The sequence below is a fragment of the Mauremys reevesii genome, linkage group 8, assembly GCF_016161935.1.
Source record: "Mauremys reevesii isolate NIE-2019 linkage group 8, ASM1616193v1, whole genome shotgun sequence".
Classification (NCBI taxonomy): Eukaryota; Metazoa; Chordata; order Testudines; family Geoemydidae; genus Mauremys; species Mauremys reevesii.
Genome location: NC_052630.1, coordinates 30078235 through 30103532, shown reverse-complemented (window position 1 = coordinate 30103532; position 25298 = coordinate 30078235). Strand labels below are relative to the sequence as shown.

Below are 25298 nucleotides of genomic sequence, written 5' to 3'. Positions count from 1 at the left end.
AGAAGTTCATTTCTAATTTGTGCTGGTTTTGGGAAATCAGATTCCTCTCTTAATTCTGATTGATTTTATATTTTGTTGCCATCATAAATTCAACAAGATCACACATTACTGTAAAGTATCAGCTGCAGTTTATCCCACCCAACCATTTTGGCTACTACATACTGCAAAAAAGGGAAGCCTTTCTTAACTTCAGGTTATGGCCACTAGAGGTCTTTTACTTTCAAATGGTAGCTGCTGTTCAGTTTGTACTGCTTTTTTTATTTATTCCTACGTGAGCAGACCCAGTACAGTTCTTGCATATAAACAGTAAAAATTCCAATATAAAGGACTTATTATACCTTTTTTTGGAGTAACATTAGTGCTAGCCAGAACCTTGCCTACTATGTAAGCCTAAGAAGATACATTTTCTGCGGGTAATCACAAAGCTTTCAGGTAAGGATTTGTATGGTTTTGGTTACTAATGCTCTTCTAAAAGGAAATGCTGATTTTCTGTCCTACAGTAGTTTACTTTTACAGGTATTGCTCAAATTAGACTCTTTTGTGAACTAAAATCCACAACTGCCAGGAATAGCAAGCTGCAGTGGGTGTAGTGATGAGACTTATTTTTTTCCAATGTCTTGATTTTAATTTTGAAAGAAATAACTGCCAACACAAATTACAAAATATTTCACATGAAAGCATGTGTTGTATTTTTCTCTGTAAGATGCTTTAAGAGATGCTGCAGAATGTGTTTTCTTCCACTAATTTGAAGTAACCATTTGCTGAGATAAGCACTGTCTGTACTAGACTCTAGTAGATGTACTATCTTGCTGTTCAGCCAAAATGACTTTAAGAATGTTAATTTATTTGTTGCAACTTTTAAAATCTGTCTAGCAGTATCTAATATTACAGTCTAGCATGAGTGCCTGTCTTTAGTAACTTGTAAATGAGAATTGTGGAAATTAACAGTTGACATATGTTGGTTAATGAAAGCAGTTCGGCTACCAATAAATATCACAATTTTGTCAGACAGTTTCCGGCAGCAAACCTGTCAACTTTCACAGCAGTGTGACTGGTTGATATATGAAATGGAAGGTGCCAGCATAGCAGGTTTGCTGTCAAAAATCCGACCCCCCACCCCACTTCCCAATATCATGTTAAGACTGAACAGTATATTAAATGTATATTGGTATATTAACTTTGTTTATGACCTTTAATCATTTACATGAAGCAACCTTGAGTATTATAATTAACCACTTGATTTCTTATGTTGAAAACTTGCTCTCCCCCTCTCCAAAAGCCAGCAAGAAACAGGTATAGCCTCTTATTTCACAAGTGCTTAGGCATTCTCAACATCACCAGTCTCACACTGTTAGAAATTAAGTATACTTCACAATTCTGTCAGCAACTATATGTATATTCATCTAAATTAGCCTACATTGTCTAAGGATCTTATAATATTTAAGAACCATTAACTACTTCACAATAAAGTAAACTCCACAACTTAAGCAATCAGTTTTTAAATTCACCTTGTATGTTTATAACTTGGGCATAAGACATTTGGAATCAGAAACCTCCTGCAAACATGCTAGTTAACTATGATGTTGTTAAGTTTCTTTTTTAAAGAAGCACTGTATGTAGGGAACCAAATATTTAAATGCAAATAAAAAAAAGTTGCAGATAAGATGACGTTATTCAAATAAACTTGACAGGTCATTTCAGCTGTGCTTAGCCTTGTTAAGATGTATCTTATGAATCACAGGAGAGATGCATGATTGAAACTAGGTCAAACATGTGTAAAAATAAGTGTAATCACAGTGAACACTTGACTGACGAAGAAATACTTAAAAAGATGTTAACAGGAAGATTTTTGCTTAGAATACATTATTATGAAAACATGCAATAAATCATGTACATTAATTTACCACCTTCATGCACAGAAACATCTTCACACCAGATTGACAATATAACTTCTTAACAAAGCAGTGTCCGTTAACCAAATAATTGACTGCATTTAGAAAAATGAAATACATCAGTCTGAAAAAAAATAGGTAGCTGTTAGAATATTTTACTTATATCATTACAAGGAACAAAAAACATCACTTAGGATGTCAAAGGGCAATGAGATACAGATGAGGAAACCCACTCTTCCAGTAAATGCTCAAAACTCCTGAACAGTAAAGAAAACACTACGATCCATCAAACTTTAAAGAACTGTAGAGTGTGTCTTGCAGCCTTAGTACAAATACAGCAAAGTGTTAGCTAAAAAGAAACTATGCTATTTACAGATTTAGTATAAACAAACCACATAGTCAATGATAAGATATTCAATCAAGAAATCAAATGTGGCTTTGTAAGCCTTGGAGAGGGGAGGTGTCTATTTGCCCCGTTCCCACTAAAGTCAATGTCCATCAGCTGCATGTGTAGCACTGATGGGAAAAGAACCATTAAGAAAGTGTTAGGGTTGTAGGAGAAAGATGACAAACTTCAGCCCCAGCAACCCTAATCCCAGCATACTTTATCGTACCAGATGGTGACAGGTTGCTGTAGTAACTTCAAATAATGTACAAGTCCCACAAGCAATAATAAAACAAAAACCTTAGAGAAAAAATAGCAAATAATGTAAAAATAAACTATCCTTCAATATTAATCTAGTATAAGTTAAACATTCACTTGGTTATATTGTGGGTATTTTTCACATGCTGGGAAGTGTGCACATGAAATGAGGGTGGAAGGTATTTGGTTCATGTGGCCAATTAAACAGTTATCCTCGTGTGTCACAATATATGTCCATAGTTTAAATGTGTGAAAACCACATACATGTCAACAAAAAGCAACCAAAATAAAATTTAAATACTAATGCTCTCAGGCTTTTGAAAGGCAATAGTTAAAGACATGCCATTAGCAGAATATTTAAAGTTTTAAACTATTATTTTTATCTAAAAAGAGTACAAACAGTTAACAATAAGTCAACAAGTCTACCTGATGTCTCAAAAGGCATAACTGGAACAATGTTTATGCATTTATAATATATATAAATAACATATAAACAATTTACTTTTCAGTAGTGGGTGATGTGATCACACTACCTATTGAGTCTGAGCTAAATTTCACAGTACAAATCAGGCATACATTAACTCAACTGAAATCAATGGAGTGGAGTGTAAAACTGGTGTAAGTATGACCCAGAGTTTGTGAAGTCTGGAAAGTGCTTTGGGAACTTTCTGGGTAACAGGTATTATCCAAATATAAGTCACATCATTAATATACATGAGAGCATTTTTTGTAATCTGAATACTGCTCACAATGTTAAAAATCACCAACATATTAGCAATTTCTATATTGTAATAATGCAATACACAAAGACCTGGACATTCATGAAATGAGTAAATGACCTCACCTGCTTAGGCTGAGCATATGCACAATGTGACAATTCTTGTAAATAAAAGCTAAGGACTGCACTGTGATGCCATTGAGAGTGACACTAGTTCAAAGCTTTTTGGCACACACAGTAATGCTTATGGTGCTTCAGAAAAACAGTGTACCCTGAGAACTCTAGTGCATGTCTATATTGATACAGATGGTAACACAATACTTCTTTATCATATTATGAAAAACCTTGAACTGCAGCATTTTGTGCTGAAAAAGGTATAAACTGAATTTGAAGTGGTGAATCAGATATTCCTTATATAGTAGTTTTGTGTCTTCTCAAAGGAATATAATTCACCTCCAAGCCACATGCTCTCCTGTACTCCTCCAAGCCATGTGCCCAGGTATAAAGGCCTAGAGCAAAATTATAAAGATTCTAACAGGCTGTTATGTAACAGCCTATTGTGCTTATCAAATGTGTACACAGCGTTTGAAATTTGGAAACTGATCCACCCCACATACATTTCTCACAGCTTGTCATTGAATATTGGGGTGTGTGCGTGTGTGTTTTTGTTTGTTTACATAAAGTAGATCCATCCTCTGCTGTACTAGGTTTCAGGTTCTATTTTTACATTTATGTTTGATGTCTTATAGTTCATTGGACCTGTCTTCTTGTCTTTCATAGATGACTAAACCGAAGCCTTGGTACTGTATTTGCACATCTTACTGACGGCTTTTATTTTCTGATTAAAAACATCCCAGTCTGCTGTATTCTTGTTCCACTGTTTACGTTCCATAGTAGGTAAAATTTAGTACAGCCTGGAGTTTAGTTGAACATAAGAGGATAATTACCTAAATGTTGGATTAATTAATAGGAAAATGTGAGTAATTTTACAACAGAAATGATATGGGAATAAAAGCAGCCTCTCAGATTTAAAAGTCTATTAAAGGTTATACAATTAAGGCTCTCTCAAAATTGTTCCTTTAAAACTAATGCAGATATAATGGTAGCATGGTATTTCTCCAAAATACAGAAGTATTATGCCCTGCTAGAAGCCTTAGTCTGACAATTATCTGTGGGGGACTAAAAACCAATATTTGAAGCACCTCCCATCCCCCCAAAGTGGTATTCTTTCTCTACAATCTAATTTTTGTGAGTATGTTCAGTACTAGAATCACTTCCCATTCTCCCTGCCCAGCATTTCCCAGGATAAAATCTAACAAGAAGCTTTACTGCACTGTAAATGATTTATCATGTAAGTATATTCATTGGGCCAGATTTTGTCCTCCTTTACACCGGTGCAAAACAGTGAAGAACCAGTGGATAGAATCTGTCCCATTACATTGTACAGAACATATTTACATAGTGACCTCCTTAGAAGATAAATATACCTGCATGCACATAAAGTATAATATACATTCTTTATCTACTTTCCAATGGCAGAGCAATCATCTACAATGAACAGTCATTGCTCCGGAAGATTCACTGCAAGGCTTCAGCTTTATTCTGTCCAAAGCACAGAAGCTAAAATCATCTGTAACCTATTGCCTGGACCACATCTGCCTTGTACTTCAAAATCCTCTGTTGGCTTCCTCTTATCTGCTATATCAAATTAAAGCTTTCATCCTCACCTCCAAGTATCTGTGCAATTCTCCTCTTGCTTACACAGCTGCTCTCATTTCTTAGCACACCTCACTAATCACTCCACTACAACAATTTCTTCTCCCACACCTGCTTTCATGCCTTCTTCCAGGCTGCTTTAGATATCTGAGACCAACTTCCCATCCAGTGCAACAGGCATCCACCCTTTCAAAATCTCCACATTTACCTGAGAAGGCAGGGAGCTTATTTCCATGAGCTTCTTGTTTGGAACTGTGATTCTTTGTAGCCATTCCACCCTGGGCCAGGCCTGACCAGTTAAGGACAGTTGGGCTAGCAGGGATGTGGCTAACTTAATATTAAAATCATTATAAGCTCCTTACAATTTTAGCCAAGGCTGCCATTTTACTACCCTCACCTCCAAACTAAAGACAACGACCAGCTTAACAACTATACAAAAAAACTATTTTAAATGCTCCTAATTCTAGTTTATTTTAGTGTAAATTAAGTAATTTTCCTCTAGTGAAGTACAGCCAGTCTCTTGCAGAGAAAGGGGTTGGAAGCTGGTCTGGGAACTAGAAAGGGGGGAAGTAGCAGTGGGAGTGATCTGCAATAAAGGCTAATATACAACAGTAAAAAGAGCTGAAAGGAAACAGCACACTGTCTGAGAATTTGCTACAAAGAAAAACACCAGTAGAGATAAGAAGGGTCAGCAGCAAAGCCTAGTGGAATCATTTATAGAGCAGCAATTTAGTTTTTGTTTCCCTTCTGAAATACACAGGGACAAAGATGTGATTACATAAACAAGCTTGAGGTGGCATCTTTTATCTTTGTGTAGTCCTCTGTAGCATTCCAGATATCATGAAGGCCAAATGTCTTAAACAGCTGCTTCATTTATTTAAAAACTAAAAACAAAACAAAACTAACTCTTGTATTCCAAGAAGTCAATCACTCTTTAATCAGTTTTATTGTCTTTGAGCTACACTGATTGCCCACAACAGCAGGAAAAATCAAATTAAAAACCAGAAGTGCACACACACAGATAAACTTGATATAAATCTATCCCTGAATTGTCAAAGCAGTGCACAGGGCTTTATCAAAATATCTCCTAATACACTCGGTGGAAATTGAACAACTTTGAAACATTTTCCCCTACCTTTATTTTTTTGCAAAGAAAATGTGAGTCAATATACATTATATTTCTGAAAATTCTGGAATCAATAGCACAAAACTTCAACCACATTTAGCAAAGTTTTGGAATTAGTTCTATAATGACCTCAAAGGATTCCACCAAGACCTTCTCTACACTAAGAGCAAAAGACAAAATTTTGCAGCAAAGGTTCAACTGCACTTATGATACCAAGGGCCCAGAATTTTTTTTTTACTGACCTGCCACAAAAACCTGCATAACTCACTGAGCCTGTAGGTTTTCCTGACAAAATGCTCAAGCCCTATTTATGAAAGCACTAGTACAGCTGCACTGTTGCTGAAGAATGTGTACCAATTTTCCCAGTGCAGATGCACTGTAACAGTTCAGAACTGAACAGATTGAACAGATGTTCAGATGGTGATGTGCCACCCTGGGGTAGAGTGTGGCATTTATTTCACAGGGAAAAAAACCTGACAATGCTTTACAATATTGATATTTGAACTCCTTTGTAAAGTGCTTTGAGATCTACAGATAAGCACTATGGTAAGAACTTGCTATTATTTAATATTATTATTTACAAAGCTTTTTTCAGTTATTTGGTCCTGTATTGGGATTTGGTTGGTTGGTTTTATTTGGGTTCTTTGTGACAGGAGAGTGTGGGGGTGTTTGTTTTCTCAGAAGAAGGGACACTCATCTATCTAATTAAGGCACAGACCCTACAGTATTTTTAAGGTACTATAAAGTTTTTAATTTTAGTTCATCTAAGTTCACTGAACTAACTTGAACAATAACAAATATAAAGTTATTGGGGGAAATGCTGAATGTGCAATGCACTTCATGAAAAATTCCCATTTCCTTTAACGTCTTGGATGATCTGATAAACCCAAACGGAGTACTGAATGTTCTCTATACTGAGTGCCTCCTTCCCCTTTCCATATGACAAAGGAATGTAAAATTATTAGTTCAACTGTCATTACATTCCCCTTCCATATTAGGAACTTTATCATGATGCGGCCATTTGCTGTACCTCTGAACCAGCCTGAATTAGGGGAGCCTCCGTGACCTCTGCCACACACTAGCCTCCAATCATATAGCTCACTCCCTGTTCCATTTGGACTAATTAGCAGTGTTAATTTCTCCCCAGAAAAAAAGTAGCCAATTTAAACACGGTCATATTCCCTGTTTTTACAAATGCTCTTTTTACAATGTTAACCATTCCACTCAAAGCAGATGCTTTTGCTGTCTTGGAGATAATTCCTTCTGAAAACGAATGCCTGTTATGCCTTAGAACTTCCAATTCTGGAACTTATCAAGAAAAAAAATGTCACAGGGGCCAAAAATCTACACACAATTCCCCAACACTAAATGGTGATTACACACCACTTCAAACAGGGCAACATATACCTCCCACAACAGTGACTGGTGTCTCTCAGATCTTCTCAACACCCAAATGAAAGGTGAAGGGATGCCCCACAAAACTCACACATGCACACACTATGAAATTTTATTTTTAGTTTCTAATAGGACAGGTAAGACCAGCCGTTCATCCTTTTTGAGGTCTTGGAGCGACATACAACTGCAGGGTTGCTCAAATCATCAGACTGTAGGAAAGCCTACCAGGATGGGAAACATCCACGCACAAGAGTAGAAAGCTGTCCTTCCCCTGTAGTGTTTCATAATGTCAGAATATGCAGGGTTGTTTGTTTTTGTCCTCACTGGGCTAGGAGTTTGCCTGACTAGACTGCCTTGATGAGAAGCCAATAGCTGTGACTTTTCACTACTAGTCACTATAATCTTCTCCTGGAACAGACCAATAGGAAATGAAAGAGGCCAGATACCTTTTGCATAATGTTTTCTGATGGAACTGAGGGAAACTGTACTCCCAAAAGAAAGAAGAAAGATGTCACTCTCAGGTTTTATAGGCACTATTGGGAATGAGCTAGAGTGGCCAGAGATGGCATGGTAAAAAAACACAATAAATATGTGATTTCACTGGTATTTTGTGTAAGCATCTGCTAATACAGCTTTATAGGGTTCTTCTTTTTATCTTTATTATACCAAGTAATATTGCACTGTATATGAGCATATCAATATATTTCTATCTCAAATCATTCGGCTGAGACATTAGATTATGATTAAGACAGTAAATATACTTTTTTGTAGAGGATAAAACCACTAATTTCGTTTATGCAGTAATGTGATTAGATTTTTAATAGCAGAGACTTTTAAAACTACACTATTCTGCAAAATAATTATTAACTCAGCCTCTAAGGAAACATGAAATATTTATGTCAAGTAATTTTTATGTTATTTTATTTTAGTTAACATATGCAATACAATCTGCTCTACAGAACTATGAAGACTAAGATGTACATTGGATAGACGCTGTTTCATCACATATTCTGAAAAATTAGCAACCTCATTACAAAATTCTAACCAGCTTAACCTCAATGCATATAGATCACCACACTTTTATCATATGCTTTACAGAGACATTCTGAGTCTCTTTCGACTTAAACCAGTATAACCCCATTAGACTAGTGTTCACATTAAGATTTGACAGTGCCAGGGACTGAAGGTAACAATGGAATAATATTTAACCTTAATCTCTCAATGTCCGTTAAAAAGAATTATCCTTGAATTTGTCTCTAGCCATGAAAGGTAATTTTCCTTGTACATACCAAATATATAGGCTTGATTAAATTAAAATTGTTTTATTTTAATGAGTTGCTAAGCCAGTGCTGTCCTTCCTTTTCAGTGCTGACTGATGGGTTTTAAGACTGTAAGTCTTGCCTCGTCTTGTATATATCACTGATCATTAGCTTACCTTTTTCTTAGGTCTATCACATTTATAACCTACAATGCCACCAGCTCTGCTTCACTACGAATGTATTTTACAGATGATTCCCAGCTCTCATTTGATAGCCTCCAGAGCGAATGAAAGAATTAGCATTATCTTTTTGAGGCAGAGAAATTGATTTCAAGTAATACAACTGCATCTGACTGTGGAAAATCAATATTTTATCCAAGAAAATTAACAGAAATAAATATTATTGTTTGAAATAAATAACTGGATTCTGTTTAACAATATGTATTAAATACAACATTTGGCAGGACACACTTTGCTTTTATCCTTCTGAAAACTGTCTGGATTTTGCAAGAGCATCATGCAGGCATTTCAATTAAAAGCAATGAGCTGGGATGCTTTACAGCACTACTCTGATGTAGCAGAATGCTCTTACCATATTAATGATTTTGGAGAACATTTGTGGAAGGGCCATAATCCAATTTTAATACCAAATAAAAGGTTTTTGACTTCATTTATGATGCTAAATGGTAGGAACCTGTTCCAGCACATTCTATGCACAAAGAATTGCCAAAGAACCCACTGGACTCCTCAAGACACAGGTAATTTCCGCTCAAATCTGTGGGAGTTACACATGTCCAGTGCGGGAGGAGGAGTGGAAGTTAAGGCTATAGGGGCACTTGATAGAGTAGGCCTTTAATATTATATTGCACATATCAGTATAAATGTATAATGACATTATTACCCTAGCACAACTATTTACTACAATATCACAGCTTGTTACACCTAAAGAAAAACTGAAACCAAAGTAGCTCTAGTCATCTAATTAATCAGTGTCTTCGTCTGCTATTCATACACATAAAAAACCCAAACAAACAACCCCTGCCCCACCCAAAACAAACAAGTAGGGAGGTTTGTAACAATATCAGCCAGATATGCTATGTGAACGACTGCATCTTCATCTCAGCACTCAGATATTTCTGTACTCACTATGAATTAGGACATTTTGTCTCAGACCGCAATTATATACTTTGTGAACACCTAACTTAGGCACCGTGCTCCTGAATGACAGGCATGAGTTGGGGTTACATGTTGCAAGTAAGTTCAAACTCAACTCATATGTGAGAGTGATTGATTTTAAAGCCAGAAGGGACCATTAGATCACCTAGCCTGACCTCCTGTTTTACACTGGCCATAGAATTCACCCAGTTACCCATTTATTAACCAGAATAATTGTGTTTTACCAAAGCATGTTTATTTGTGTGCATTGGAAGAAATGGTATGCATCATGTCTTCATAGAGATCATACAAGCAAAAATGAAAATTTGGGGATAAATGATAATACACTCAGCCACTGTAACATCAATTTCAGAGCATTATATCCTTAGTAATAGTGTGTTCATAGTTAAGATGCACAAGGAATGGGATGGAAAATAAAATGGAAAATACTACAATGGCATTATATAAATCAATGGCTCACCCTTATCTGGAATACTGAATACAGTATTGGTCACCCTATCTCAATAAAAAGATACTGGAGAAATGGACTGTGTTCAATAAATGAGGAGGAGAATAGACAAGGGCATGGAAAAATTCATATGAAGAAGAGATTGAAAGATTTATATTGTTTATCTTATGAATAAGAGGGGATATGATAAAATTATACAAAATAATGAATGGTCTAAAGAAGGTAGATTGTGAGCTCCTGTTCTCCCTGTCTCATAACAGGAGAACAAGGGCACATTCAATGACATTGAAAAGTGGCAAATTCCAGACTGATAAAAGAGAATGTGTTTCCCCCACACGATGTACAATTAGACTGTGGAGCTCACTGACACAGATGTTGCTGGGCCCAAGAATTTAGCAAGATTCAAATAGGGATTAGGCATTTATATGGATAACAAGCATATCCAGAAGTGATGCATCTGAAGAAGTGGGTTTTTACCCACAAAAGCTTATGTGCAAATAAATCTGTTAGTCTTTAAGGTTCCACCAGACTCCTCGTTGTTTTTAAGCATATCCAGAGTGATATTAATGAATGCTTTAAAAAAGGTTTTGGAAGGGTTATAAAAGTCTTATGTTTCAAGTTTTAAACAGATCTCTGTTACAGATTTGGATGAAACGTGAATGGGGAGCACGTTATCATATTTCAAAGTTTCTTACAACTTTTTCCGTAACATCTGGCACTAGTCACTGTCATAGTGGATGAGGTAGACCACAGGTCTGATTCAGAATGGCAATTTTTATGTTCCTTTGTTCTATTACTGAACAATAATTTGGCAGGCAATCTCTCAAGATAAACCCGCCTGACAAAACTAAGTTTTCTGGTTGTGTATTTTTTTACATGTTTTAGAGCAAAACCTTCTTGACTAGAAGCAATGCAAAAATGTCACGCCACATGTACTTTATGACTTCTTTTGTTTATAATGGAAATAAAGTGAGGGCCCTGGCAAGGAGCCTTTTTTCTAGTGGATTTCTCTGCTGTTGTACCCCCTGCTATTTTAACTGTCACTCCAAAGCCAGTGTGGGGCCCATCAGTTTTTCAATGGATAGTATTTAATGACAGACCCTGCTAGCTTGTCTGTCAAGAGGGATGTAATGAAAAAAAAAAAGGACTGTTCCTTGAAAACTAGATGAGATTGTTCAAAGGAATGAGATTATTTGTTCCTAGTGTGAACAAGGCAGGGCAACAGCAGATCTTTTTACCAGCAATTGGGAAATATCACAGTGTACAGTCCCAGGAGAGTATCACAGACACACACACAGCACATATGAAAACATGGCTTTTCTGAGAAAGGGCATGCAGAAAGGGAAAGTTGTAATAACATGTCTGAATGCTTGACTCCAAGGAAAACCCAACACATCATCTGCACATGGGACAGTGAAAATGTGTGTGAGCTGAGGACTGATTTACAGTGGCATGTTAAGAAAACAGAGCATTGCCCCAGCACTTTGTATCATCCACGTGAATCTGCTAGGTATTTTCCCCTGGCGGCACAGACAGCTTGGTAGGGCGAGGTTACACCAAGGGCTAAGACTCATAGACAGACAACACACAGTGGAAAAAGCAGCTTCCTGCCATTTTATTTTTCAAGTTTTGCTATTCTGTTTTATTCAGGTTCTTCTAGCTGTGCCATTTGACCATCTAATTTCTGATGTCAGTAATTTACACTGAATGGAAGACCTACTCAAATGTTATGATCAGAGATAAATTTGACTCTGAAATGACTGATGCACAGTACCTTGTAATGGAGATGAGTTGACAGGTGAGAATATATGTTAAAAAATAAACTGCCAAAAGATCCTTAAAAAGAGGGATAGAGATCACTGTGAGGAGTGTCTTCTTGGGGTATGCATATGATTTGAAAAGTCTAGTCTTCCTGGAACTAGAAGTTTGAACCCCAGTAAGGCTTTCCTCAGCTCTTCATCCTTTGTAAGGGTGGCCAATCTTGCCAATAGGTTTAATGGTAGCCAGATTTGGTTCTGAGTAGATAAACTGAGTTCTATATCATTTGGAAACTTTTGGATACAACCCCAGAAGAACAACGTACATCAACACTGTGGAGATATTAGGGATAGCATGGTCTGTTATCCTGGAGTACAAGTTTCCTATACCTTAACTCATAAGCTGGCTTTTTTTTTTAGGCTTGTCTATACTGTGCCACAGTACGGACTACGGGGATGTGAATTAGAGTGTACCAAAGTATGTGCTCTAACTGCTGGCTCAAACTAAAAGGTCCTAAAAGTTTGCATCAACTGTCTGAAAGAGGAATATGTTAACATGAACTAGGTAGTCTGACATAGCCAATATTGACAACTGGAACAATAAAACAGTAACATGCTTAATGTTATGATCTGTAATACTTTGCAAATTTGGCCATAAGCACATTTAAAAGATATTTTTTCTTAAATTTCATAAATTATATTCATAGTATATATAAAATCAAACAAAATGAGGATCAACTCCCCAACTGATACATGACTGATACAATACAGAATGTCCTAAACTTGCCATAAGAAGTTCTAGGGTAAGCTTGTGTTTCCCAATTTTGCTACAATTTACAGTGAAATGTTTTTTGCTTGCACCTTATTAGACAGTATATGAAAGTGTAATTGCCTGGTTAAGGATCTGAAGTTTTATGGAGTACCCTGAGAAAAGTCTATAATTATGTATTTTATTTACATGGTCATTGTGTATACAGAAATTTCAGGCTTCCGCTTACCTAAATTGTTACTGATCCAGTATGTCTGAATATAAGTTCTCCCTTACGTTATCCTCAATGAACACATGACTAACAAACTTCAGCACAACTTTGAGAAGAAAACCCCTTTGAGAAGTACCCAAGGCAATATGAAACTTCCTATTTCAGAGTGCAGAAGGGCGCAAACTGTGGAAGATTAGTGAGGTCAGAGTAACACGCCAAAGCAGGAGGTTCTGAGGGAGTGGGCAAGAAGTAGGGTTGCCAGGCATCCGGTTTTGGACCAGAACGCCTGGTCAAAAAGGGACCCTGCGGGCTACGGTTGGCACTGCCGCCTGGGCCATTAAAAGTCAGCTTGGTGGTGCAGCAGGGGCCCAGGGCTAAGGCAGGCTCCCTGCCTGCCCTAGCTCCGCGTGGCTCCAGGAAGTGGTCGCCAGCCCCCTAAATGCCTGGGTGGCCAGTAAGGCTCTGCGCTCTGCCCCCACCACGTGGGCTGGCTCTGCAGCTCCCATGGGCTGAGAACAGCGACCAGTGGAAGCTGCGGGGATGGCACCTGCAGGCACAAGGGCAGTGCGCAGAGCCTCCCTGGCTGCCCATGCACTTAGGAGATGCAGGGACCTGGTGGCTGCTTCCTGCAAGTCGCAGAAAGTGCCGTTGTGACCCCCCACCCCAAACCCCCTCCCACACTCCAACCCCCGCGCCAGCCTGGAGTCCCCTCCCACACCCAAACTCCTTCCCAGAGTCTGCACCTCACAGTCTCCCCAACACCCTGCCCCAGCCCTGAGCTCCCTCCTGTACCACAAACCCCTTATGCCAGGTTCCACCCCAGAGCCCTCACCCTCAGCCAAAGCCCTCACCCCCCCACACACTCCCAACCCCCTTCCCCAGCCTGGAGCCCCCTCCTCCACCCCAAAGCCCACCCACCAGAGCCCGCACCCTCTCTTGCACCCCAACCCCCTGCCCCAACCCGGAGCCCTCTCCCACACCCGTAATCCCTCATTTCTGGCCCCACCCAGAGCCCACACCCTCAGCCCAGAGCCAATACCCTCCCCCCCACTCCCCAACCCCCTTCCCCAGCCTGGACCCCCCTCCTACACCCCAAACCCCTTATCCACAGCCCCACCCCAGAGCCCACACCCCCCATCCAGAGCCCTCACCCATCCAGTGAGTGAGGGTGGGGGAGAGCGAGCAACAAAAGGCGGGGGCATGGAGCGAGTGAGGGCAGGACCTCAGACAAGGGGAAGGGCCTCTGGGAAGGGGCATGGTGGGGCAGGACAGGGGTGTTCGGTTCTGTGCAATTAGAAAATTGGCAACCCTAGCAAGGAGACAAGGAGCAGCTGTTCTCTGTTCTCCAGTCAAAGCAGGGTGAGGGGAGATTCCCAAGCAAAAACCTGCCCTAGAGTTATTGTATGTTAAATCTTCAATAATCCCACTACTGTCTGCAGCCTCCAAGCATGTGGGGTGGTGGGTGGGTGTCACTGGTAGGGTCACACAAAACAAGCTTCCTGTGAAAGCTGTGCTGCCTCTCAGATATGGGGACAATTTAGAGATCTGTGTAGAGGTCTTAAGTGGAAGATCTATTCCTATAGGTATATTGAAATCCACGGATTTAGTGCATAGTTTCATGAAGAGTAGAAAGGACAAATTCTCCCACCCTCTGTAAAAGTAGTAAGAAAATGTGCAAATATGAACTCATGATCTCACCAAGCCCCAGTAGGAAAACCACATAGGGTCACAATATTTGGCTTTTTTGGTGACGTGTAATAGGCATGAAAATTGCCTGCAGTGGGTTTGCTCATGCATGGAAGAGGCTAGATTTTGGTTTAAGCAAGGGAGTGTGGTACATTTAATTTGTTGTATTAAACAGTCTGCATCCCAGGCTTCCTACTAATCTAAGCTATGAAAACCAGAAGAATCACTTGGTTGCTGGGGAATTTAATAAATTAATAGATTTTAAGGCAAGAAGGAACTACTGTGATCATCTATTCTGATCTGCATAAAACAGCTATTGCAATCATATATTTTTTATATTATTTATATTTATAATTCACCCAGTAACTCCTACATCAGGTGCAACAGCTTTTGGTTGATTGAGCATATCCTTTAGAAATACATCTTCAGTTTGGCTGACCATAAAAGCAAAACCAAACAAAAAAAGGTGAATTATATATACAGTACTGTTCACTCCTTGCAAAAGGAAGAAGGCAATTTCCACTAGAATACTAGTTTACACCTGTACAAGACAAATACCCAGTGCTTTTGTTACAAAAGGTGCCAGATGCCACATTACAGCATAAAGTTACACAAGAAACCAACCCCAAACTATAATATGTGTCTGTGAAATATGCATTTAATTTAGCTTTAATACAATAAAAGGACCAAAATTTGACTTCCTAATGGGTTTTGTATACCCTGTAGAATGTTTTAATCAAGAATTAAAATACCAATACCAACGTTGTTGCACTCATGAGAAACTATTCAACAGCAAATAACTGTGTGCGCACAATTTAAAAAGTACTCCATGAGCAAGTCCATAAACAATTTTGCACTTACAAAAGGATGCTAAACAGCACAGTGAAAAATTATATTAGTATGTATGCAACTAACTTTAAGTACATCACTGTCCTAGGGACACCTGATAATCAGGACTTTCTATTCACATGTATAGCCCGACAGATACATACTGTGTTCTTTTGCCTTTGAGGTTTACTACCCTGACCCTGATGAGACTGGATCCAACACATAAGACATTAAAGTGGTATTTTCAAAGGACCTGAGGGTCATAGACTCGCCGCTTCAATGGGATTTGGGCAACTAACTTCCTTGGGCTCCTTGAAAAATACCAGCCTAAGTAGATACTGAAAGACAACAAAATATACTTAATGAAAATCAACAGCTACATGCAGATATGTTACACAATGCAATGCAGACATGTTACACACATATTTAGCTCTTCTAACTATTAATTGGTATAACCAGCTAACAGCTTTACAGCTAAGCCTAACAATCCTATAAGAAATAGCTACAAATTGTCTTGGGATTGTTTGAGTCTCAAAACCAGGAAAAGAGACTGGCTTTTAGTTCACTCCCAACGTCACTGAGACATGCCTTTGCCTTCTATTGCAAGACATTGTTAATTCCTTCAGCCAGTACGAACATGGGTTTTAATCTTTCCTGAATGATCACATCATAAGACTCGTGTTCTATCATCTTAGAAACACTGCTAAGGTTATGGTGCTGTCTTTCCCAAGAGGACACTGAAATGCTTATCTATGCTTTTCTGATATCTTGACTGGATTATTGCAGCTCTCCCCCTTGGAAATCATCCAGCAGGGACTAAGAACAGGCTACAATTGATTCTAAATGCCTTTGCCAGAATTTTTACACAGACTAAAAGGCCTTCTCATATTTCACTGGCATTACGTTGGCTTCCACTTAAATATCACATTGATTTTATAATCTTGTTGCATATATTTAAAGCACTCCCTGAACTCATTGCGCCTTACTCCACTAAGCTTAAGGCATCACACATTCCTCACTACATCTCATGTTCAGATGCTGCTGGCCTGATGGTCCTGACATGCAAAGTTAGCTACAAGATCTTGTACTTACTTTGCTCCTTGCCTTTAGAACTGACTGTTGAATGATAGCTTGTCAGATCTTTAGCATTTAATTTTATTTGTATGAATATTTTAAAACTGAATTTAAGAGCTGGAAAAAAGTATCAGATCAGCAGCCCGAGATACTGACATCCTTTATTTATTCACAAAAGCAGGTACACTATAGACAGCAGCAGTGCAAGCTCTTCCTATAACAGCCTGTTTACATGTGTCAATCCTTACATGCAGAAACCATCGCTAAGGGCAGGTGGGTACCAACTTCCAGGTATAGCACTTTTCTAGGCTACCAATAATTTATTGAAATATTTTTGAAAAATCCTGTCTTAGCAAAGCAACAATCTTTTTGAAAAACAAGCTCCTCTTTAGCTTCAGAAGTTGTATGATGACTTGAGCTAGGCCAAGCAATAATGATACTACAAGTTATTTTAAGATACCTGTCTGCTGTAGCAATCTAGACACCTCACAAACATCAGAACCATAAAATATTAAAATATACAGCAGATAAAAGGGCTATAACATGACAAGATAAAATCACTAAGAGTTAAAAATAAATCAGTGCACCAGATTGAAAATATTTGCAAATTAAAATGTCTTCAGAACTTACATGAAACAAACTAAACCCATGGTTCTTCTCAGCTATGGAGCGGAGGCCATTGCACAGGCCAGAGGACTGCTGAGGGCAGGCAAGCCCTTGAGGTGTCAAATGCATGGCAAAATACTTAATGCCAAAAGATACCCCATCCTGCAAGCGTGCATTTGGGTCTCACAGACAGGGACGGCTCTAGCAATTTCGCCACCCCAAGCATGGCGGCACGCCATGGGGGGCACTCTGGTGGTCACCGGTCCCATGGCTCCAGTGGACCTCCTGCAGACATGCCTGTGGGAGGTCCACCAGAGCCGTGGGACTGGCAGACCCTCTGCAGGCACACCTGCGGGAGGTCCACCGGAGCCGCCTGCCACCCTCCCGGCGACTGGCAGAGCGCCCCCCGCGGCATGCCGCCCCAAGCACGCGCTTGGCGTGCTGGGGCCTGGAACCGGCCCTGCTCACAGAGCCTGCAGTTACAGGTCCTGTGATATGGGACAACTAGAAATGTAAATGAGAAGCTGAGCTACTATTTTAAACAAAGAGTAAGACAGATTCAGAAATGTAAACCAACACAAACTGATTGCTAAGATTCAAGAGAAAAAGCTTCTGCAGTAGGAGGCAGAGGACCCAAAGATTTCTACCTCAAACACATTATTTATCATATTGCTTCTTAATAGGCAGCAGGTTTAAAACAAACCAAAGGAAGTACTTCTTCACAGAATGCATGGTCAACCTGTGGAACTCATTGCCAGGGGATGTAGTGAGGACCAAAACTATAAGAGTGTTCAAAAAAGAACTAGATAAATTCATGGAAGATAGTTGCATCAGTGGCTATTAGCCAGGATGGGCAGGAATGGAACAACATGGCCTGTGTCCCTAACCTGTTCACCAGAAGCTGGTAGTGGACAACAGGGGATAGATCACTCAGACCTGGTCTACACTGGGGGTGGGGGAATCGATCTAAGATACGCAACTTCAGCTACAAGAATAGCGTAGCTGAAGTCGACGTATCTTAAATCGAATTAAAATTACTTACTTCACGTCCTTGCGGCATGCCGTGTCTCCCCCATCGACTTTGCTTCTGCCTCTCGCTGAGCTGGAGTTCAGCAGTCGACGGGAGAGCGATCGGGAATCGATTTATCTCATCTACACTACACGCGATAAATCGATCCCCAATAGATCGATTGCTACCCGCCAATCCGGCAGGTAGTGTAGACGTATCCTCAATGATTGCATGCTCTGTTCATTCCCTCTCAAGTATCAGAAGACTCGATACTGGGCTAGATGGAATATTGGTCTGACCCAGTATGGCTGTTTTTATGTTCTGTTTGATTGTATCCCAAAGACTCATCACCTCAGAGCCAGTCCCGCCCCTCCAAAAAAGTGATTATTGTCAGCCCATGGACAACATGAAACACTGAGTAGGCAGAATCCTTACTGCCACTGCCCACCTTTAATGGGCACATTGCTACCACATTCTGAAACAGCTACAGATTACATGTTATCTTATTAGGGTGCTATATATTAACAGACCAGAACACAAGATGCAAGGGCAGAGCCATATAATATTCCTGATATAATGAAAAGCAGCTGTGATAATGAGTGATACCCAGAGCTGTGAGAATAATAGATTTTTTAATTCACTGGCAATTCCAAAAAGGTAAAAACATTTTGGTTTGAATCAAAAAGAAATTCTTTTAGACATTTTCGGCAACTCAACATTTTTTTTAAAAAATCATTCAGGTCAAGTGTAACACTTCATTCAACCTGAACTGAAATAATTTTTGGTTCAATTTCAAGACTTTTAAAAATATTTTCAAAAGTAAATTTAAAGATGATTTTACATTAAAAGTCATTTTGAGCCAAAAAATCAAAATGTTTCATTTAAAAATATCAAAATGAAATATAATTTTTTTTCTAAATTTTTTTTAGGTTTTTTTGACAAATTGGTGAAACTTACATGAATTTACTAAACATTTCAGTGTTGCTGAATCTGCATTACTCACTGGAAAACATTTCCACTGAAAAACTTCCTCTCTACTGATACCTAATTGCTGATGATGATTAGGGCTATGTTTTTGTCATGGAGGTCACAAAAATTATGAATTCTGAATAAATGTGGTGAAATCTTGGAAATGGCTGTAAAAACACATTTGATTAGGCCCCCAAACCCAGAGGTGGGGTTGCGACCTGGAACATGAGGTTTAGCCCGTCCATCACTCTATTTTCATCTAAGGAAGGGTGCCAGGGCCAAACTGGCATTGCGACCTCATGTGCCAGATCACAAGCTTGGAGTGAGGAGGATGACCAAGCCCCATGGGACAGGAGCCGCCCAGTCTCCCCCAACCTCAGCTTTCAGAACCACCACTATATTTTGTGTACACTGGTGTAGAAAAAACTACATCATTTGCTGACTATCCATGTCTTACTGTTTTTCCCCTCCACACCTCTACCATAAAATTTACTCAAAATGTCTATGCCAAAATCATTACCGTACTGATAAGCATCAAACCCCAGCCTGCTCACATTACCTACTTGCTGTATCATCTCTTCACCAAAAATAGGGAGCCATAAGAAATGTCATTATCTATATATCTGCTGCCTTGCCACTTAGTATAATTTCAGATTTTCCAGAAGTTAGTCTCACCAGCCATTTTCTTGTAATCCAATCCCCAAACCAGCACAACACAATTTCTCCTACTCTAAATGTCTTTCAGAGTCAGCAGATAGAAGGAGATAGACCTGGGCTTAGTCAGCATAACAATGGTAAACTCAAGCCAATGAATATGAATACACTCCCAATGGCAGCACATATTGTCACCTCTACTACTGTTGTCCTGAACTGAGCTGAATAAGCACAGTGGAGAGAATCAAGGATCCCAATTTTTTAAAAAAACTGGCTCCATTTACAGTGCATCTGGCTAGCACTATTTTTCCACAGACCCTTTAGTATTTCAGTGGGCAAAATACAAGCTGTGGCAAGACATACTTCAGCAACAACTAGCTGTGATCTCTCCCCCACTCCCCTGCCCCAATATCTCTGGCAGTGTTAGAATATAAACAAGAGTATCTGTCTATTTCCTCCCACATTCGCTGCTCACCTACTTGTACCAAAATTGTCAAGTAACTTCTATTGTCATGGAGACCATGATGAATCAGAACTGAAAATCTGCAGCTTACATTGATAGCCACTGGTTCAGAATAGCAAAAGCCTGTATATTATCAGTGTCTGGGAATCTACTCAACTTTGCTTCATCACTCTCTTTGTTCTGCAGTGCCAAAGAATTCAAGGGAGCACGGACGACAATAATTCAGAACACTGTAACTGAAAGCCAAGATGCTGTACAGTATAGTGTAGAACAATTCTCCTACAGTCATTGTGAAGACATCTCTAAATAAGTCTGAAAGTTATTACACTCTCCAGTGACAGATTCCTTGTCTCGCAAATATAAAAAAGCAAGTGTCTGATTTTTCTATAATTCAAATTTCTCACATAATTCCAATTTATGTGTGGTTTAAACAAAAAGCAGTGTAAAATGATTCTCTTCTTACATTGTACAAAACCAATACTTCCCCCAAAATGACAGGCTTTGTTAGTTTATTTATCAAGCCATTGTTTTAGTACATGAAAGGGCTGTACACAATCCAAAAGGGAAGAGAGCTGAAGAAAAGTTTCTCCAGAGAGCTAACATCAATCCTAATGCTTGCATGCTAAATGTAGTTATGTTTTTAAAAGCTGTTCATGCATTCTGAATGCAGATCAACCAATCTGGAAAAACAAGTTTCTACCTGCAAGAAGGTGGAGTTTCTCCCTGCCCTGAACCACATACATCATTGCTGATAACAGTCCCAACTTCCACTTCCCTGTCATTTTCTTTCTTATTAATGCAGAACAACAACAAAACAAACCTTAGCCTACCGTTTCTTCTAAACTTGGCTGTCCCTAGAGTTTCCACTGCAGAACTTCCATCTTTGACTGCATTTTTATTCAAGGTCTTAGCACCTGATATTAGGAGGACCAGCAGAAGATCCCTGCATTCCCATATAGAGTCCGAGAAAGCACCCCTCTGTTACACAGCCTATTTACATGTAGCCCAAATTATAAACTTACGTATCAAGCAATATGGTACACTGAACTACATTACAAAGGAATATGCACAATGAAAGGTCATGCAACAAGTGGTTTGCTAAGCTTTCTCAATAAGCTTTCTCACTAAGCTTTCTCAATATTTTTTACAGTTTGAAAAAAATCAATGTTTTGGAAAATGTGTAATTTCAGACAACCAAACTTTCTCTAAAAAATATCACCTAGCATGTTATGGTATTCACAAAACCCAACCAAAAATACAGCAAATAAAAACAAAACAGAATTCTGCAATCAATAGAAATATTTATAGGAGCAAGCTACGTAATACACTGGAAACCCTCCAGCACATTGCATGAATGCCCTCTTCAAGGGCATTGTCCCATCATCATAACATTTCATTAATGATCCATGTTGAAACTTAACAACGCATGTAAAACTCTTTTGGTGTCATCTGAATCTTCAGTTTTAAAGAAGCCATTCAACTGTATTACAAATTGAAATGTAGCAGATTTCTGCAACATCAGGCATAACCATCCCTACATAAATGTAAACAGAGATTACATTTCCTTTACAAAGCAAGAGTCTTTTACAGGAACATACTATAATTCCAAATAAGAAATAATAGTGTCTAATTGTTTACATTGGTTTAAACGAAATCAAAAATAAATTTTCCTCATTAGCCTATGAAACAGAAGTTACATTTGTATTGTGCATTGGCTAGCGGAAAGTGAATGAAACAGATCCAGCCTAGGTTCCTTTTGTTGATTGTCTGTTCACTAAACTGATGCTAGTATTTTGTAGGCTAGTATTTTGTTATAGTCTCTATTTGTCACCTTTGTGGCTGAACTTGGAAACCAGTGAAAAGACTGCAAATCTGTACACAATGTAGCATTGCTATTCAGCATGCGCATAGGACAAACATTTAAGTAAATATGAAATTCTGGAATAAAATTACTGCCGTGCTATAAAACCACAGACATTGGGGATTATTGGTTTTTTATCAGCAGGAGAGGTCTTGCACAATGGTGAGATGGGATTAGATTGCAAGAGACATCCTGATATAGCCCTGGTCTCTTCACTGTTTGTGAAAGATGTACATCTCCTCCCTCAAAGACTGGTACACAGAGGGCTTTAAAGTAAGATTGGAATTGGGGGTAAGAGCCCAGGATAAAAGTTACAAAGAGAGATCCAGTGTTACTAGACCATGAAAAATAGAAATGGACTAAGTTACAAAGTTTAGATCTGAGTCCAGAGTTCCCCAAAATTCAGGTCTCTTTGCCTTCACACCAATTCAGGAATTTGCCTCAGCCCCTCACAATAATAAGGGCTCACCTTGAAGTGCAGATCTGAAGAAAGATCTAAACTCCCAACACTTAGGATTGTTGGTATCTGGGTTTTGGTTCAGACCCATATCCAGGGGGAGGAAGCAGTGGATCTTATGTGAGCAAACAGAATAGAAATATGGAGTGAGAGAAAGGGTTTCAGGAGAGAACAGGGCTAGGAGGTGTGGGAAGAGTCTTGATATATATGACAGGCTGAATTTGTAAATGAAAGGAGGAATGGCTGCAGCTCAAGAGTGGCAGGTGGGGTGTCAGGAAGTAATTGGGGAGGCAAAATTAAGGGACTGGAAGTTACTAAGAAATGCAGAGAATTAGGAGGTGCAGAAGATTGTTCGATCAGGAGGAGATATGGGATGGAGGTATAATCTAGGACTTACTGTGGCTGCATAGGAAGGGCCTTAGAAAATATGTATTCAATATTATATGTTATATTTTATTTAGTCCTTTTCCTAGTAGAGAGACCTACAGAAAGGGAAAATATTCACCACAAAAACAGAATCTAAGAATAATGAAGTTAGTGATATCACAAGAGACCACTGATTCATTGAGAAGTTTCACTATAAAATCCAGTACATCATATAATGGGTGTTCACAGCTAAAATTCCCATAGAAATTAGGAATTCACCATATAAACATCCCCATAATTTGATTATGAATGTACATTTTCTGCAATTTAAACAGCAGTGTTGGAAATTTTAAGGGGCTGGGCAATAAACCAAAGAAGTAGAACTGGGATCATTTGCGGGGGCATGTGAGGAAAACATCTGAGTGCATATGGCTGGGTGAAGGACCAGGTGAAGCTTTTGCTTGAGTGGGGAAACTGATGGGTCAGTATTTAATTTGTTTTGAGTATTTTTTTTTAGTTATTGATACCTTCATTTTTCATACAAATATTTGTACATATGTCCCTTTAGGTTTAGAAAAGCACATTTAAAAAATTCAAATGCAATAAAAATGAACAACCTTACATTAGCAAACCAACACATATGTGCACTGAATGGAAACCACACTTCTGATAAGGAATTTCAGGCTGTAATGTGTATGAGCAGCAGGAGGAAATAAAACATTTTTAAACATCAAATATTTCTGGGCATGGTCATTTTAATATTCACACTGAAACCTTCAAAAGCCAAGATGTGTAAATAAAGGCTGAATATCCAACCTTAGCACTAAAGGCTGAATATCCAACCTTAGCACCAGCATTTCTTAAATGGCCATGCTACTGACAAACAGGCTCAGCCTTCAATTTTAATGTCTTGTCTACAGAAGTCAGAAAAACACATTGTTTGTTCTCTCAAATTACATAGTACAGGCAGGGCAGACTCTGGCGTTTTTGCTGCCTCAAGCAAAAAAACAACAACAACAACAAAACCCAACCAGGATGCAGGAAGGCCGGAGCGGCGAACCAAAAAAAAAACCAAAAAAACCCCAGGGTGCAAACTTTCAGTGCCACTTACTTGGTGGCTCACGGCTGGCAAGCCTCTGGGCAGGGGCAGCTGCTCTCTGGCTAGCGGGACTCCCTGCGCTGCAGACATGCCCTGGGCAGTGGAGTGCGCGCCCCGGATAGCGGGGGGGAGGGAGCAGGAGGAGAGAGAGAGAAGAGGGGTGGCCAGGGCTTCCTTCAGCCGGGGCGTTTGCCACTCAGCCCATCCAGTCGGTGGTCGGCGGGGAGGGAAGGACGTGGGCTGCTGGGCTTGCTGCAGACCTGGCATCAGCTGGGGCAGACGGAGTGTACAGCCTGTTCCCAGCAGGGCGCTCCCCTTCTCTATGCCATCGCCCCCTACAGTGGTGCACTGAAAGTCATCAGCAAAGCAAAAGAAAAACAAACAAACAAAAAAACCCACCAGGGCACAAGGAGCGGCAAACAAACAAACAAAAAAAGGCGGCCATGCCACCCTAGGATTGGCCAGAATGCCGCCCCTTAGAATCTGCCTCTCCAAGCACGAGTTTGCTCGGCTGGTGCCTGGATCCAGCCCTGAGTACAGGCCTGCTTTTCAGTGGTGTTTTTCAGCTATTCTGAGTCAGAAGAGACCACTGTGATTATGCTGTCTGACTTCCTGTACAACAGTGTTTCTCAACCAGGGGTACATGTACCCCTGGGGGTATACAGAGGTCTTCCGGGGGTACTTCACACATCTAGATATTTGTCTAGTTTTGCAGCAGACTACATAAAAAGCACTAGTGAAGTTACAATCTAAAATGTCATACAATGACTTGTTTATACTGCTCTACATACTATACCCTGAAATGTAAGTACAATATTTATATTCCATTGATTTATTTTATAATTATATTGTAAAATGGAGACATTCAGCAATTTATCAGTAATAGCTTGCCGACACTTTTTTGTATTTTTATGTCTGATTTTGTAAGCAAGTAGATTTTAAGTGAGGTGAAACTTGGAGTACGCAAGACAAGTCCGGCTCCTGAAAGGGATACAGTAGTTTGGAAAGGTTGAGGAGCACTGCTGTACAACACAGGCCAGACAGCTTCCCCAAACTAATTCCTACAGCATGTAGTTTAGAAAAAACATCCAATCTTGATTTAAAAATTGCCAGTGAT

General features: G+C 39.4%; 1 protein-coding gene across 6 annotated transcripts in view; it reads right to left on the bottom strand.

Moving 5' to 3' along the window:
• Positions 1-25298, bottom strand: part of DOCK2 (dedicator of cytokinesis 2) — a 509152-nt gene that overhangs the window by 140506 nt on the left and 343348 nt on the right. The window lies entirely within an intron of this gene.